This window comes from Hippichthys cyanospilos, chromosome 14 (genome assembly GCF_059441005.1).
Source record: "Hippichthys cyanospilos isolate Australia breed blue-spotted pipefish chromosome 14, RoL_Hcya_1.0, whole genome shotgun sequence".
Classification (NCBI taxonomy): domain Eukaryota; kingdom Metazoa; phylum Chordata; class Actinopteri; order Syngnathiformes; family Syngnathidae; genus Hippichthys; species Hippichthys cyanospilos.
The window spans coordinates 15,905,986-15,921,584 of record NC_142382.1 but is presented as its reverse complement, the minus strand read 5'-3'; positions in this window follow the sequence as shown (position 1 = coordinate 15,921,584).

The following is a 15,599-nucleotide window of genomic DNA, read 5'->3' as shown; positions in this document are numbered from 1 at the left end:
CTAAAGTTTGACCATCTGTTTTGTTTTGTTTTTTCATCATCAGCCAGTGGTTCTCAAACTTTTTTGCAATTTTTTTTAGTCATGTACTCGCTAACTTGTGCAAGGCATTTTTGTATGAAATACAATCACTTAAAACAGGGTGCTGATTTAATGAATTTTGGGACTATATACAGTCTGCAATGCTATCTCTTTTTAGATATATTTCATTCAGCAACTCCAGAAGTTAGTTGGCAGTGCACATCAACACATAGAGTAACAAAATAAATGCAAACAATGTCACAAGTCACTATAACACAATATAGTAATAAATAGCTTTATGCTCCAGTTAATTTGCTTCTAATTTGAAAAGAAAAAATGTGTTCTTCTTGTCACCTTATTAAAAACCATTACATAAGTTTTGGCTATACCTACAGAAGCCCTGTTAAACTAAACCCCTTTGAGGCTTTGATTTTTCACGTCATTTGTTAACTATAACTTCATTGGTTTTTCTAAACATTAACAAATGTGAATATGCAAACACAAAGAATATGTAATCAATAACAGTTGAAACTGTGGAAACAAGAAACACTACCAGTCATCACACAATCAGTCCTAAAAAGAAGTGTAGTCTAGTGAACCTATTTATCGGCAGATCACATTGACAGTTATAGCTGAGGTCAACTATCTGCCAAGTAATTATCACTCATATTTGAACACAGCTGAAAAAAAAAAAAGAATGGTCACACGGTCGATTGTAAAATTATGCAAATCTATCTTAAATAGTACCACCATGTCAACTGTAACAGTTTGCCTGTCTCGCCAGCTCACTTTCCTTTATCTACCAGTCCAACATTCAATCAATCCAATTATCACCAGGTGTAACCAACTACCCACTCAAAATATAAACCTGCCAGTCCCCGCCAAATTGTCTTGCTCCACATGCCAAGCCTTCGCATTCCTTCTCAATCTCACCTGGATTCTGACTAGTGATGGCCAAATGAAGCTTGTTGAAGCAAGGAAGCTTTGCAGTCAATTGGTTTGCACATGGTTTAAAGCTTCATCATGCTTCATTTGCTCAATTGCACCATCAAGTGTTCCAGAAGCCCAAAAAGTAAGCAGAGTTGAGAATGTTGTGACTATTTGTTTAAAGGCTCTCTAGCAGGAAACATCAACTTTTTGGCGCTTTTAACAATGTTACTCGTAAAATATTGATTTCTAATCCTAAAAAGGGTTATTTTCATTCACTGATGCATTTCCAAGCATTCGTTGCTTATTCTGCGCTCTCACACCAGCTCCGCCAGAGCTGATTTGAAGAACTATTATGATGACAGAAGACTTTAATCTAAAAAAATCTACAAAGCTACAAAATGTGAATGACAGGCTATCTTTATTGCCTTTTATATGTGTGATGCCGCTAAACCATTGAATAACTTCTTGAAGCAGTCACGTGGTACATTTGACCAACGAGGAACCACACGTCATCATTTCCGAGTCTTGCCCAGACGAAGTACACGATTCATGGGCACGCGCATTCCATTACCCGACACAAGCCTCGGAGCCTCAGCACATTTCGTCTCATCACTTATTCTGATACTGTCTGCCGCTGATCACCCGTTCGCCTGCTGTCCTGATACGTTTGCCCGACTTCTGACCTCGCCTGTCCCTGACTACCTGAACGCCTGCGATGAAGACCTGTTCTGCATGGCTGACCGTGCTTCTGCCCGCCCCTCATCGGATCCCCTGCCTCGTCTTGCTTCCCCTGTCTGCCCTCTGTCTTTTGAGCCTCTGTGTGACAGTCACCTGTACCTTTTGTGCACTTGTCATGTGTTTTGATTGACCATAAGAAAATGCTCATGTCTGATAAACAGACCGAATCCTCACGTCAGCTGTCAACGAATTCATCAAGAGCTCTCCTCAAATAGACAATATACTGACGTGTCAATCCTACACCAGGGATGGCTGTCAAAAAGTGTGCCGTGTGTGCAGTCACACCTTGTAAGCCACAAAAATCTGTGTTACAACATGCCATTAAGCCTTTATGGTGCTTGCAGTATAAAGCAAGATTTCTTCTGTGAAATTCTTGTCAGATTGTCGCACATTTTCATGCAAGACTTGCCCTATTCTAAGCCCACCTGTCTCCTGCCTTCATATGTTTGTGCTCCAATCTTGCCCGATTTTATGAATAAATAACTGGAATGAACCCCTACTTGCCTGAAGTGTGCTACTAGGTAATTTACCAATTTGTGACATATGCCTTAAGTCCTCCCCAGGTGCCAAATTCTGTCTGTGTTCAAATTTCCACTGGCCCACAACCTCTGGCATATGAAATTAATTTTAGCACTTTCAACCACAGCAGAAAATACGTAAGTACAAATAAGCTATTTTATATTGCACCAGGAGATGGCAACAGACTTGTGGCCATACTCTATGTTGCTTTTGGAAACACTCTCAGACCTTGTGCTGCCTCTCCGAAAAAAGCACCCTCAAAGTTTCCACGCATGACCCTTGTGTGTTTATCTTCCTAGGGAAATTTAAAAAAATTATCAAGTCGAAAGAGAGGTGATAACTTTAAGAACAACTAGAAGATGGTATTTTTTTTATATACATTTTTTTTTACTGCAATATGAAACAACTTTCTGCCTAGTTTACTAAGAGACTGTGACTACTTTCAAGAAAGAAAATACAGTACCAGAAAGGGATGTAACAATTCAAATGTCACAGTATGATATCACAATATCAACCTCACAAATTTATATATTTTAACAGAGATGTGCTACATTTAATACAATAGCATGGCAACAATGTTACCATGGCAATTTTAATATCACAATCTTGCTGTCATCATATCCCTGCTACCAGACAAAACGTGCTAACTATGACAAGGTGAGTGGGTACAAAAAAAGTGAAAAATTAAAACAATCGGAAGCTGAATGATCAGCCCCAACATATTTTCACCTCCCCAAATATTTCCCTCTTCGCAATAAGTATGGACATCTGTAGTCCACACAATCAAATGGAGACAAGTCATGGTCAATTGATAGAATTAAAACAAATAAAAAGAGCTGGTGTTGTGGTCAATCATCAGACTGCAAGGGGAATACTGAGCGAGTTTTATTTTTCGTTTTAACTACGTCCTTTTCGTATCATAATACCTCGTGCACAATAGGCGACTATTATACATGTGTGCAAGCATAATAGATATATTTTGTCTTATTGTAAATATTTACCCAGTTATAAAAAATGGTCAGAAACTAGATAGGGCCAAGGACGAAGAAAACAACTGAAATTGAGAGGATCATAAAAGGGGAATATGATATGTCCAGTAGGTGCAATTTAGCATGGCAAGAAACAAGGAATGTGCTCCTGTTATAAAACAGGTACATATTTCAATTGCCTGTTATAGTTATTGTGTTCCCTAGCATTTACAATTTCCAAACATACAAAGTCCAACAAAACAAAGTCCAAACATTACTCAATATATATATATTTTTGTATTAATGGTGGTGCATCAGATGGCAAGACACCTTTTCCAGATCAAGTTTTTCTCAATTGGCACCACTACGTCAAAAATGTCATCATGTATTGTACCCTTCAGTGGGAGGAGAACTTAAATAATAATTTAGTGTTTTTTTTTTTTTTGGGTGAACTCTTTTACAAATAATGACATCTTTAAAGTAATTAAGTTGCAACAGAATGTTTAGTTCTTCTCTGCTCTTTGTCTTAAAATCAGCAAATGTAGATCTTAATTTTATAATGCTAAAAGTCACATTTTATCAGGCTGCCTTCTAACCAATAGCAATATCTATTTTTGTTTCTGGTATACTGGCAACCGGTCATTTGGTAGTGCCGTGAAACTCACTTTGTACTTGTATATTAACTTTATTTCATGCAAATCTTGTCTTTCATAGTAAAAAGCATGACAAGATACTAACCTCTTATCTTTTAAATTCATCCAACATAACCTTTTGAAGATGCTAAGTGAAAGGCATCTTTTGCACACATAATTTTACTAATCAGTTCGGAATTAATTCCATGTAGTAGTGTTTTTTGTTTGTTTGTTTGTTTTTTATAAATGCAGGTAGACATTGAAAGAAACTGTAGCCATGGATAAGCACCCTGAACTTGACCTACAAATCTCCTGGGGGTAACATGCTTTTATTATTGTGGAGGTGCCTGCCTTTCATTCAATAAATGGTTCTATTACTATTGATCTCTGCACTACTGCTTCCTGGGGATCAACTATAAGGGTGTCAATGTTTGTAACGATAGTACAGATATAAGGACCTATGGGCACCAGAAATAAACCTTTTTTTTTGTTGTTTTAACCACAGTCCAATGACACAATGTGCAATAAATCAGTAAATTAAAGGTGAAACTACTTGACATTTTGGTTACCCCAGTTAATCATTTTACTATCAGAATCAATGAAGTGTCATTTAATGGGGGGAGTAAAATGAGCCAGGAATGATTGATGTATTCATTTCAACCATTTCATGGTCAGAAGGCTGAAAATTACTGACATTAATGTAACTGTTATTCAACTGTAATGATGCTGGATCACACTTATCAAGAATTACACCATCTAATTGATAGATCTAATTTCTCATCATGTCAAGAACACACTTAAATCATCCTCAAATAAACTGCTGACATAAATGACATTTGTGCACGTTAAATAAGGGCATACATTTTGTTCAGGGGTTGGAGGGCAAGTACAAAATGATTGGCTCACTCTGAGGTGCATAGAGTACACCTTCCATGTCATAAATTATTAACATAATTAACATCAACTTTTTGATGATCTGCAATTATTATTATTATTATTATTATTATTATTATTATTATTATTATTATTACGATTATTGTTATTATTATTATTATTATTATTATTATTATTATTATCTAGTTTGCAATAGAAAATAAGCATTTGCATAACATTTTCTTGTTAATTGACCAACTGGCTTTGGTTTTAACAAAGTCTCTTTCACCTGACATTCATGGGAACTGTCTGTGTACCTAGAAATCCTTGACAGTCAAGAGTCCAACACTGACATATTGTACTTCATGCTTTTTGTCTCACTTTAAATATTTTAATTACTTCTACTCTGGGGTAGCTTTTTTTTTTTTTTTAATCTTATATGCGTTCACTCCATGTGACTGTATAAGAATCTTGATTTTTTTTTTTTTTTTTTTTTTACCTATTTCTGCACACTCCTTTGCAGAACACTTAGCTTTTCTGTAAACTTGTGTATTGGAAGCTTCAAATAAAAGTAACCCAAAAGACAATTTGTTTTTCCAGACTATTTTACTAATCTCACCGAAGGTCTTAAGAATTCCACAATTTATATAACTGATTTTTCTTCTCCGCCAATTTGATTTTTTTCAGAAACTTATATTGGGGGGGGGGTATACAGTATTTGTTTTGTGTTTTTGATTGTTCTAGACTAAGCTGTAAACTGTATAAACGCTGTAAAGAATGATGAACGGTTGTTAAAAAATTGATTAATATTCCCTTTTATTTTTGGTAGTGTTAAAAAGGATACAAGTTTAGGTATACTTGTACATATTTTTTTTAATAATAATCTTATTTATGGTCGGCCTGGCATGTGTGTGTTTGTGTGTGTGTGTGTGTGCGCGTGTGTAGGGGGGGGGGGGGGGGGGGGGGGGGGGGCAATGTGTTCCCCCTGTGTTAAACGCTGAATGAACTGTGACCAATACCATTGGGGTCTGCTTTGTGTGTCTTCAGGATCTGGACCACACACCTTCTTTTTTTATCTCTCAGTTAAAGTTTGAGACCTTTTTTTTTTTATTTATAGCACATTGAGTTGGGTGGGTGTGAAAAATTTTGTCTTTCCTAGGAGGGGTCTTTATAATATAATGGAAAAGCACTAAGTTAGACAAAGGCACAGATATCCAACCAATTGCAGAATGGTTTTAAATTCAACATTTTTGGAGTAGAGAGCAACACAATTTTCAACTTCCTAAACAGATTACAGTACATAAATAAACACCAAACATTTAGGATTTGGAACATGGTTGTTAGACTCAACCAGGTAAATTAATAGCTTCAAGTCTGCAGGAATGTTTCGTATGCCTCTCACTATGCTTGGGACAAAATAACAAAACAAAAACTAAACTACAAAAGGTTAGAAAGAACAGCGATATCGCAAGCATAAAGTATTTCAACGGGAATCTGAGAACCAAGTTTCAGTGGTAAAAGACTGTAGAACAGAAAGATTCAAACAATGGGAGTGAGCAAAGCAGAATGATGATTTGACATCATTCTTCATCTGCAACTGCATCTACGTAAAATGCAGATTATCCTGGGCAACAAGTGTGCCACTAGACGCTCCACCCACCAACCATCACACAGGTAACTGTGGAACAAAAGTTAAACAAAAAACAAAACAAACAACAACAAAAGCTACAGACCAGGCAGAGACTGGCACCATCAATATCACCCCCACCCCTCTCTGATATGATCACAGTGATGAATCTTAAACATACCGTATGCTCATTCATCCATGCCAGCAACATTGTTGACTTGTTTATTGACACAAAATTACATATTAACTGTACAGATGACAGTAATGTCTATATCAGTCAATAAGACACTGAAATTTCAAGAAACATGTCTTCACCTCACAACTGATTTACTTAATGGTTTACCAGTACCCTGGTCCCTGTGGAAAATATGTGTTAATTTTCCTTGAATTGGGTCATAAAGAGCCATAATGGCATTGTAACAACATTAGAACACTCCAACCGATTATATGGCAATTGGGAAAGTATAATAGAACCTCTTCTTAAACTGTAACCGATTTTATGGTCACATTTGTACAGAACAGATTAAGTAGTAATAGTTTAGCCTGTCAAAATACCACAAAAGTATAGAAAGTGGGGGCAGTGCAGCAGCATTGTTTGGCCTATTTTAGTCGGGCGTTCACAGAGGTTTCATTTGCCCAGTTTTCTCTTTGACTTCACGTTACATAGCTGTTCTGTGCTTTTCGAGGCACGTGACTGGATACAGTGGCAGTGGAAAAAGCAATGTGTACATCTTGTGAATCTCAATGGCCATGGAGATGAACAAATGATTTCTAGCTCTCTTTGCCTTCACAGAACATAGATTTAGGGGTTTACTGCCCAACCCAAAAAAGGAAGCACATTCAAAGTTGTGCATCTGTGTGTGCACACGTGTGTGCATGTATGTGTAGGAGGAAAGAAAATGAGAAGACACAGCTGGAAAGTATAAATCAAGGTCGTGTTACTTGAAAAATAACTTGGCTGGCACAGTGACATGCTTCACAGTTGCAGACTCGCTTCCGGCTCCGGCCTTCCTGTGTGGAGTTTTCATGATCTCCCCTTGCCTGTGTGGGTTTTCTCTGGGTGCTTTAGGTCTTTCCTTCGAATAGGTACACGTAAAAAATGTGCATGGTAAGTACTATATCAGACACTCTAAATTAAGTGTGTCCAAACTCGGCCCTCGAGGGCCGGTATCCTGCATGTTTTCCAGGTTTCTTTTACTTGACACACCTGATTCAAATGATCAGGGGATTGAGGACAGAGTTTTGGCATGACTGTTCTCAATTACCCATTTTGTGAGTGTGAGTGTCTTTCTATGTGTGCCGTGTGATTGGCTTACAATCTGTTCAAGGTGTAGCTCGCCTACTGCTCGAAAACGTCTGTGATAGGCTCCAGCATGCCCGCATCCATCATGAGGATAACCGGTCACAAAATTAGATGGATAGTTATTTACATAATTAATTTGATATTTGTCAAAAGATGATTTGAAGAGACCAGAGGAATGTGCGCAGCAAACAGCATGCACATTAAAGTGCAGTTGAAGTAGCTGGCATCCGATTAGGAGATAAATAATAAAAGCATAAATAGGTGATTGAATATGTCATTAAGTATTTATCTATTTAATTGATTCATTAGCTAAATGGTTTATCTTCCCAAGAATCATATGCATGCTGGAACCTACCCTAGCTGTCTTTGGTAATTTGGCACCATTTATGTATCTATTTCAATCCAATGTTAAACCTCAAATAGAAAAAAAGTGAAAACACAACATGATAACAATTTAAAATGCAGAATAAAAAAATATTTATTGCTCATTACCTTTGAGGAGTGGGAAAAGGGTAGGAGAACTACCGTATAGCTCGTCTTCTAGAATTAAATAAAAACAAAACAAATATATTGTAAAAGTATGTATTGTGGAAGTATTTTCTGATGAACAAAATGTCTAATACTTCTATAAGGCTACCACATCAATCATTTGGGGTTGGATAATCGAAGATGTGGAGGAGAACTTTTCTCCACATATGCAATGGATTTGTGCCTTACGCCGTGAAGTGATACTACTCAATGGTTGTCAGTTTGCAGCAATGCACTATGCATGTTGCCAATGCCAGACAAAGCACAACATAGATCCATCCACTAGGCAATGCCAAGATTGTTTGTATAATGTTTATAGGACATTAGATTATACAGCACGTTCTCTTTTGCTATTCCTCTCAGGGAATGCATTATTCACATATTCATACAGGAAAGCAGCTGACTCTTTGGTTACCGGATGACCTGCTTTACCTCCTGAGCCGCGGTCGTCAAGGTGACATTCCATTACTTACTGTATGTAATGGTTTTGATATGTGCTTATTTGACTGTTTCATTTTGCTCATCACTGTCCATTGTGAAATTATTTTTATTCAGTCATTCGGTCCTGTAAAATTGCCATAAGATGGAACCAGCGACAATTTAGCTCCACTCAAAGCATTCATGGCAAAGCTGAAGATTTTACGGCATGTTCATAGATGTTTTGTTTCATATGTGTTTCTTCTTTGAAATTTGAACTAGTAGAGTGATTTCCCCTCACTGCGGCATACTGTATTCACAAACTGCTGTGGTGGGTAATATAAACGGTCAGGCACCATGGTTAGTACAGGACTTTTTCTTAGGATTGTGCATACACTTCAGTCATTGAAACAGAGAAAGAGGAAAAAGAGGAAAAATCTTCCAGATGCTCTGATTTGGAGAATTTTGTGTCTGTGTTTTCTGTGAAGTCTAAAATCTTCTTTTGAAGTATGGTTTCCTCGTCCTGCTGTCATCAGCTTTACAACATATTCAAGGAAATCACAATGCCCTACCCCTGTTAAGCTTTTGGCCTGTTCAAATGAAATCCGGGGAGGCTGCCTGGGGCCAGTAGGTTGACAATCCTTGCACTAGCCTGTGTAGGGTTTAACATTCCGAAACGGAAGACTCTTTGCATGTGAGGTGGCAGAGGCCATATGTACTTAAAAGGTTAGACCAGATTTAAGCTGCAATATGTTTGTAATTAAATCATATTTGACATTTGCTCTGACGGGATCTGTCATACCTTCTGAAACACACATGGGCTCCAGAATAACATATCAGAAGAAAGCATGATTCACATATCACAATATCAGCGAGACAGGTGTGTTTCTCATTTTGTTCTGATAGCGTGCTTTTCGTCAATTTCATGTCACGCTTTTAAAATGTGCATTCACCTCAATCTCTTCTGCAGTGTTGATTCAAACAATGTGTTGAATGTTCCCTGTCTTCTTTCTGACTCCCACATGTCACAATATAAATGAAACTCAACATGCAGTGGGATTTTTCCTTGTTTTATCTTTATTCTTTTTTTAATTATTTTAATGTCACCAGAACTAGAGGTTCCTGGTAAGTTTTGTGAAAATGCAACTTTGGGATAATAGCTTACGCATTTTTATATGATCAGTGCATTATTTATAACACTTGCAATGTTTGTTTCTTGAACACTCCTGATTTTCAGCAAAGCATGATATGCTTTCCGTATCCTTTAACGGAATTCATTACATTTGGCCGAGCCATAGTTTGTTTTAAACTTTCTGCTCCTGTAGGGGCTACATGAATTTGGTCATTAATCAAAAACACAGACATGACCATTAATTCACCCATCTGTTGATGAATGACTTCAACCCATGCTGTATGTTGTTCCACATTGTTGTAATCTGTATTCATTTGATGCAAGAGATTACTGCTCTGACTTTGAGCTCTAAACTGCCGGATACTGATGTTTTTGCTGAGGCAAGCCCTGGGTGTGCTTGTTTGTGAATTGGATTCATATGGAAAATGGTAAACAGAAATTAAGTGCATTGTTGCACATTTCCAGGCCGTGAAAGCAATTTACATTTGACAACATGAGGAGCAAATGGGAGTCCAGTATCTTGCTTAACCCCAGGGTGTAAGGGGAATTTTCACTAGCCTGGCCTTATTATCACCCAACTTGATTTGATTTTGAAAGGGTCATAATATCATCACAAATAAAAATATATTTACTTTCAAACCTTTAAAATGTTCAGTGGCATCATCCCTACCAATGGATATAAAATCTGCAATTTTGAATGGCAGTAAATGAGCCCGACATGGGCTAAATCTTAAATCTGACATGTATAGGGAGTACTTCTCGACCTCCCGTTTGCAAGCATTTAGAAGGGACTGCAGCATCTCATATTGAAAGTCGTCATGTTTTGACAATCTATGCAATATTTTAGTGTCCTTGTGTTTTTTTATATGCTTTTCTTTTGGAATTACTCATCAAAAGGTCAAAAATTCCCCCAGGGGTTAATGATACTTCAACATAATCACAATGGCCGGTGACTGAACCCACAACTTCTGTGTTGCAAGGCGACCACTTTACCACTGATCAATGCTGCCACAAATATTGGCAAATGCTACTTTACTTACATAATGCCTTACTTATTCATATCTCTGGACATGCTAACGTTCCTTTAATATATGCCCGACACCTATGGAAAGTTACTGTTAATAACAACATACATGAACACACATGATTTGTGAGGTGTGCCCACCTCACTTATCTGTAATCTCAAAAATGCAGTTTTACATAAACTGATCATGAAGGTCTGCCTGCAATTCCATATAAAAAGTACAGTACTTTGCAGGGTTCCAAATCATGAATGGATTCCAAGCAATCGTTTTTTTTCCCATGCCACCATGTCAAAAAGTGTACTCCTTTCACTAATTTCAACAGTAATGAGAGGAGCTGCTTTTATTGGTGACAAATCAAGTCCATTGGTTTTAGAACCACATTCGTGCAAAATATCCGTTTTAAACCGTGACAAGCTATAAGCGACTGAAAATACTCATATTCTCTAAACATAAATATCTTACTTGGAATCCAACGGTTCATCATTCAAGTGTACTACCAAGTACTCACCTGTTTGTCGTTGCACGATCTCTATCTTTTCCCCTGTTATAAAGACATGTTGAGTGGTTGACCTGGTCCTCTTGAAGTCCACTATGAGATCTTTTGTTGTGCTAGTGTTCAGGATAACATGGATCGCACTGCACCAGTCCACAACGATGTCCACCTCTGTGATTGAGACCACCCATGTGCAAATTTTGACATCCCATTTTCCATTAGTACTTATTTCATGATTTATTTGTATAGTCTTAAAATGCAGAATTGAACTGAGGAGCACGTGTCCTTTTCAATAAACAGTGGGTTTATGTACAAAACGTTCGCTGAAAGTAAATATTTATTTTTCCAAACACTTCAATGGCAAAGAGACCATTTTAATGGTTTAGTCTATTTTTTGAGAGGCTTGGCATTATGTTATTCACAAGTGCACTGTAATCTGGAGTGGAACTTGATAATGAAACCCTGATAGAAGTTTCCAGATGTGCATCATTATGTTAGGCGCATTCTGAGTGCACTTAAATTGGGCCACTTCTAACGTAGCGTATCCTTCCCTGCCCTCTCATACCGAGCACTCATTTGTGTCTTGACATGTTTGTGTGTGCAGTCAGTTTGTGATACATCACTTTCTTACTGCAACCTCTGCAACACATTAATAATCACTATAATGAATAAATGCATATTTTATTAAATGTGTCTCTGTTGTGTGTGTGTGTGTGTGTGTGTGTGTGTGTGTGTGTGTGTGTGTGTGTGTGTGTGTGCGCGTGTGTATGTGCTTGTTAATAGGCAACCAAAATGTGGTGTTTAACTTTGTGGATTATTACATATTTTTAGGGGAAAATACCTTCTCTTCGAAACATTCCACGAAGCTTGTCAGAGTTTCATCTCTAATTACTGTACTTTTAGTTCTCGGAAGAGGAGAGGAGCTGAGGAGATGAAGCATCATAATTAGCCGACGTGAGAACTTTTAAGTGTTGTGATGCTCTTTGATGCCTCCGTCAGCTATTTCAGTGGTTTCTCTTCACAAGTGTCCAGTAGAAAGTAGAAGTAAGATCTTAAAACGCACCACTCGATATAAAAAGTATCATAATTGCAGATTGAAAACATATCACCTCATATTACTTTATTTTTCAGGTCATAGACAGTATCATAAGGAGCAGTCATCAGATTTCTTTGAAGAATCAGGCCACAAATTAATCCAATCTGAAGCCTACAACTGCAAAATATATATATATATATATATATATATATATATATATATATATATATATATATATATATATATATATATATATATATATATATTATATATATATAGTATAAAAGCAATATTGATGGAAAAACAAATTAGGCTGCAAGTTATGGGGGGAAAAAAAGCGTTATTTACTATACAGCTGAATCTTGTGACTTTCAACGTATCTTGTTGTATTACACAGTTGTCTCCTAATAAAGACAACCTATTTATAAAATGTCATCAAACAACTACTCCAGTGCACGGTCAGGTTTACTGTTCTCAGTTTATTAAATAAGATCATATAAAAAATAAGTGGAATTAGCCACTCCTGACTAATGGACCAATGCTGCTATAGCAGCTATAATTACACTTCTCAGAGTCATTTTTTACTCTCATCTCAAGGAGAGTGCCCATTGAAGGATAATCCAATAGCCACTCCAGAATCTTCTGTAATCAGTCACAAGCTGTGTACACCTACCTTGCAAAACCCTAATGGCATTATTTTATACATCTAATAATCGTCTATTTACTTTGTCTCAGTATATTTTCTGTAGCTATGGATGTAACTATACACTTATTTTAAAATAACTAGGTCATCGTCACTTTATTTTATTTTTTACAATGGACTAAATCTCTACTGTTTTAGGTACATACACTTTATGTTAATGTTTCATGAAGATGTACACCTTTTTTCCTCAAAGTTTTTATTTTTTCATGATTCATTGTTTTTTCACGATGAGATCAGTTACTTAGGTCATAGCCACATTCAAAGCAGTGGGAAATTATAGTCAAAGTGTGCATCAAGTATGTTTCATTCATGTTTTTAACCTGTTGCTAAGCTAAGTTTCTTTTGTATATTGTTTAGTTATCCACAAAGGACTATCATCTTATACTTAATATGGAAGTACTGTATATAATTCAGGCGAACATTCCTCCCACCAGTTATGGACAAGTTACTTTGCATTGTAATGCTGTTTGCTGTTTGACTTTGAGATATGCTTCTATTATTTCAGTAGATATTATGTACTGTAACTGTTTAAGACATGATGTCTTGTTTTAGACCAATTAATCAAGTTTGCATCATTACAATTCAATCTTGGTTTTTTAAATTTTGTTTCCAGTAGAGGTCAAATTCCACCTTTGTCACCGATTCTGTTAGTTACTTTTATGGACATAATTTCTAGGCTGTTCCAAAGTGTTGAGGGGGTCCGGTTTGGGTCTCAGCATTCCGTCTATGCTATTTGCGGATGGTGCTGTTGGCTTCTTCCAGCCGTGACCTCCGACGCTCACTGGAGCGGTTCGCAGCAGCGTGAAGCGGCTGGGATGAAGATTTGCACTCACAAATCTGAGACCACGGTCCTCAGTGGAAAAAGGATGGAGTGCCCTATTCGGGTTAAGGTTGAGGTCCTGCCCCAAGTGAAGGAATTCAAGCATCTTAGTGTCTTGTTCATGAGTGAGGGTAGAATAGGAATTCGGATTAGAGAGGATGGAGATCGACGGGCGGATCAGTGTAGCGTATGCTGTACCGGTCTGTCGTGGTAAAAAAAAGTGCTGAGCCAAAAAGTGGTCTACATTCCAACTGTTCTTCTTCCCAAACCTGATATTCCTGGACACTACAGATGATGAAAAGATTAAATAAGAATAGAAACATTAATAGAAGAAAAAGATCAAGCCCAAAACCCAAATTAAATGTATATTTGAATTAAGTGTCTCCACATGTGTGGATCATTCACACGGTAAGAGGTGTGGAAAAAGTACCCCAAATAGAAAAAAATGGTTAGAACTGTCATGTTTGTGTTAGCTTGGCATTTTTGGTTTTGGGTTGTGGGCCTTCCCTGATATTTTGCAATCAGCATTACGGGACCCAGCTGTAATGTACCTGCTCCACTCATTTGGAATTCTCCAATCCGTGGTCTCAGCCAGATTCACCGTTCCAAATGTTGCTGGTTGCTGCAATTACCTTAAGATTATTTAGTTTCGTATTTCATGCCGTGGTTGCCGGGTCAGTTTCTTTAACCTAATGGATGAGTGTAAGCCTGTTTTTCTTCCGAGACTCTCATTATAGACACGTCGTTCTTATGCCTGAACGTCGTTGCTCGAGAAAGTTTTCAGTCATACGTTTCAGTTCAAGTGACCTTCAATTGCACTTTTTCCCAGCCAAGGTGGCTGTTTTGTTTTTTGCTGTTTTACTATTAAAGACTGCATCGTGTTCGGAAAACCTACATGTGAGTCCACTCACTTCACCATCATGCCTCTACTTACCAGCTGACTCCACGCTTGTGACATGAACACCTTTATGTTTATAATATAGTTGGCATACAGCGGCATTGGGAGTGCTGCTCTGATTGGTGCATACATACCAGGGGTTATCAACATGGTGTCTGCATGCAACATATAGCCCACGAGAATCAAATGAGTAGTCCGCAGGCCTGTTCTGCAAATAGCTCACGTGATAGAACAGTGTGATTTTCTAGGAATGTTCCAATGATAAATATATCACATGCGCATAACACATTTCACTTGATTTACATATTTATTATGGTTGTTTTTTAATTATTGTGAGAAATCATTAACATGATCAGTGTCTTCACATAAACCGGTGCCCTTCGTATTTGTCAATACCAAACAAGTAGCTCTTTTTTTCCAAAGGGTTGGTGATCAATCCCTGATATACACAAGAGATCTGAAGTTCTGCTTTCGATTAATAGTGTAAATGACTGTGTTTATATTGACACTAAAAATGTAATTACAAACTTTAGATGTGTTTGTGTGTTGGGGGGGGGGGGGGGGGTACAAAAGACAATGCTGAATATTTTTACAAATAAATAACTGAGAATTTTCATATTAACGTTAGGACATTCATTTTATCACCGTATTATTTATCAACAAATTGAAAACATTATTAACATATTTATTTGAACTGTAAGTTATGAAAACATCATACAGTATTTGTATGATGTAAGAAACGATACATCACAATTTACAAAGACATACAGAACGTATAATGGTTTAAACACCACAAGAAAACCCCAATTTTTCAAAACTGCAAAATGCCCCTCACCAAATTTCCTGAATTTTCCAGGTTAGTCGTTTTTGGGCCTGTGGAATTTTTGTACATGAATACAAATGGAAGCACAGAGAGGATGATGAGAGAAAAAAATAATG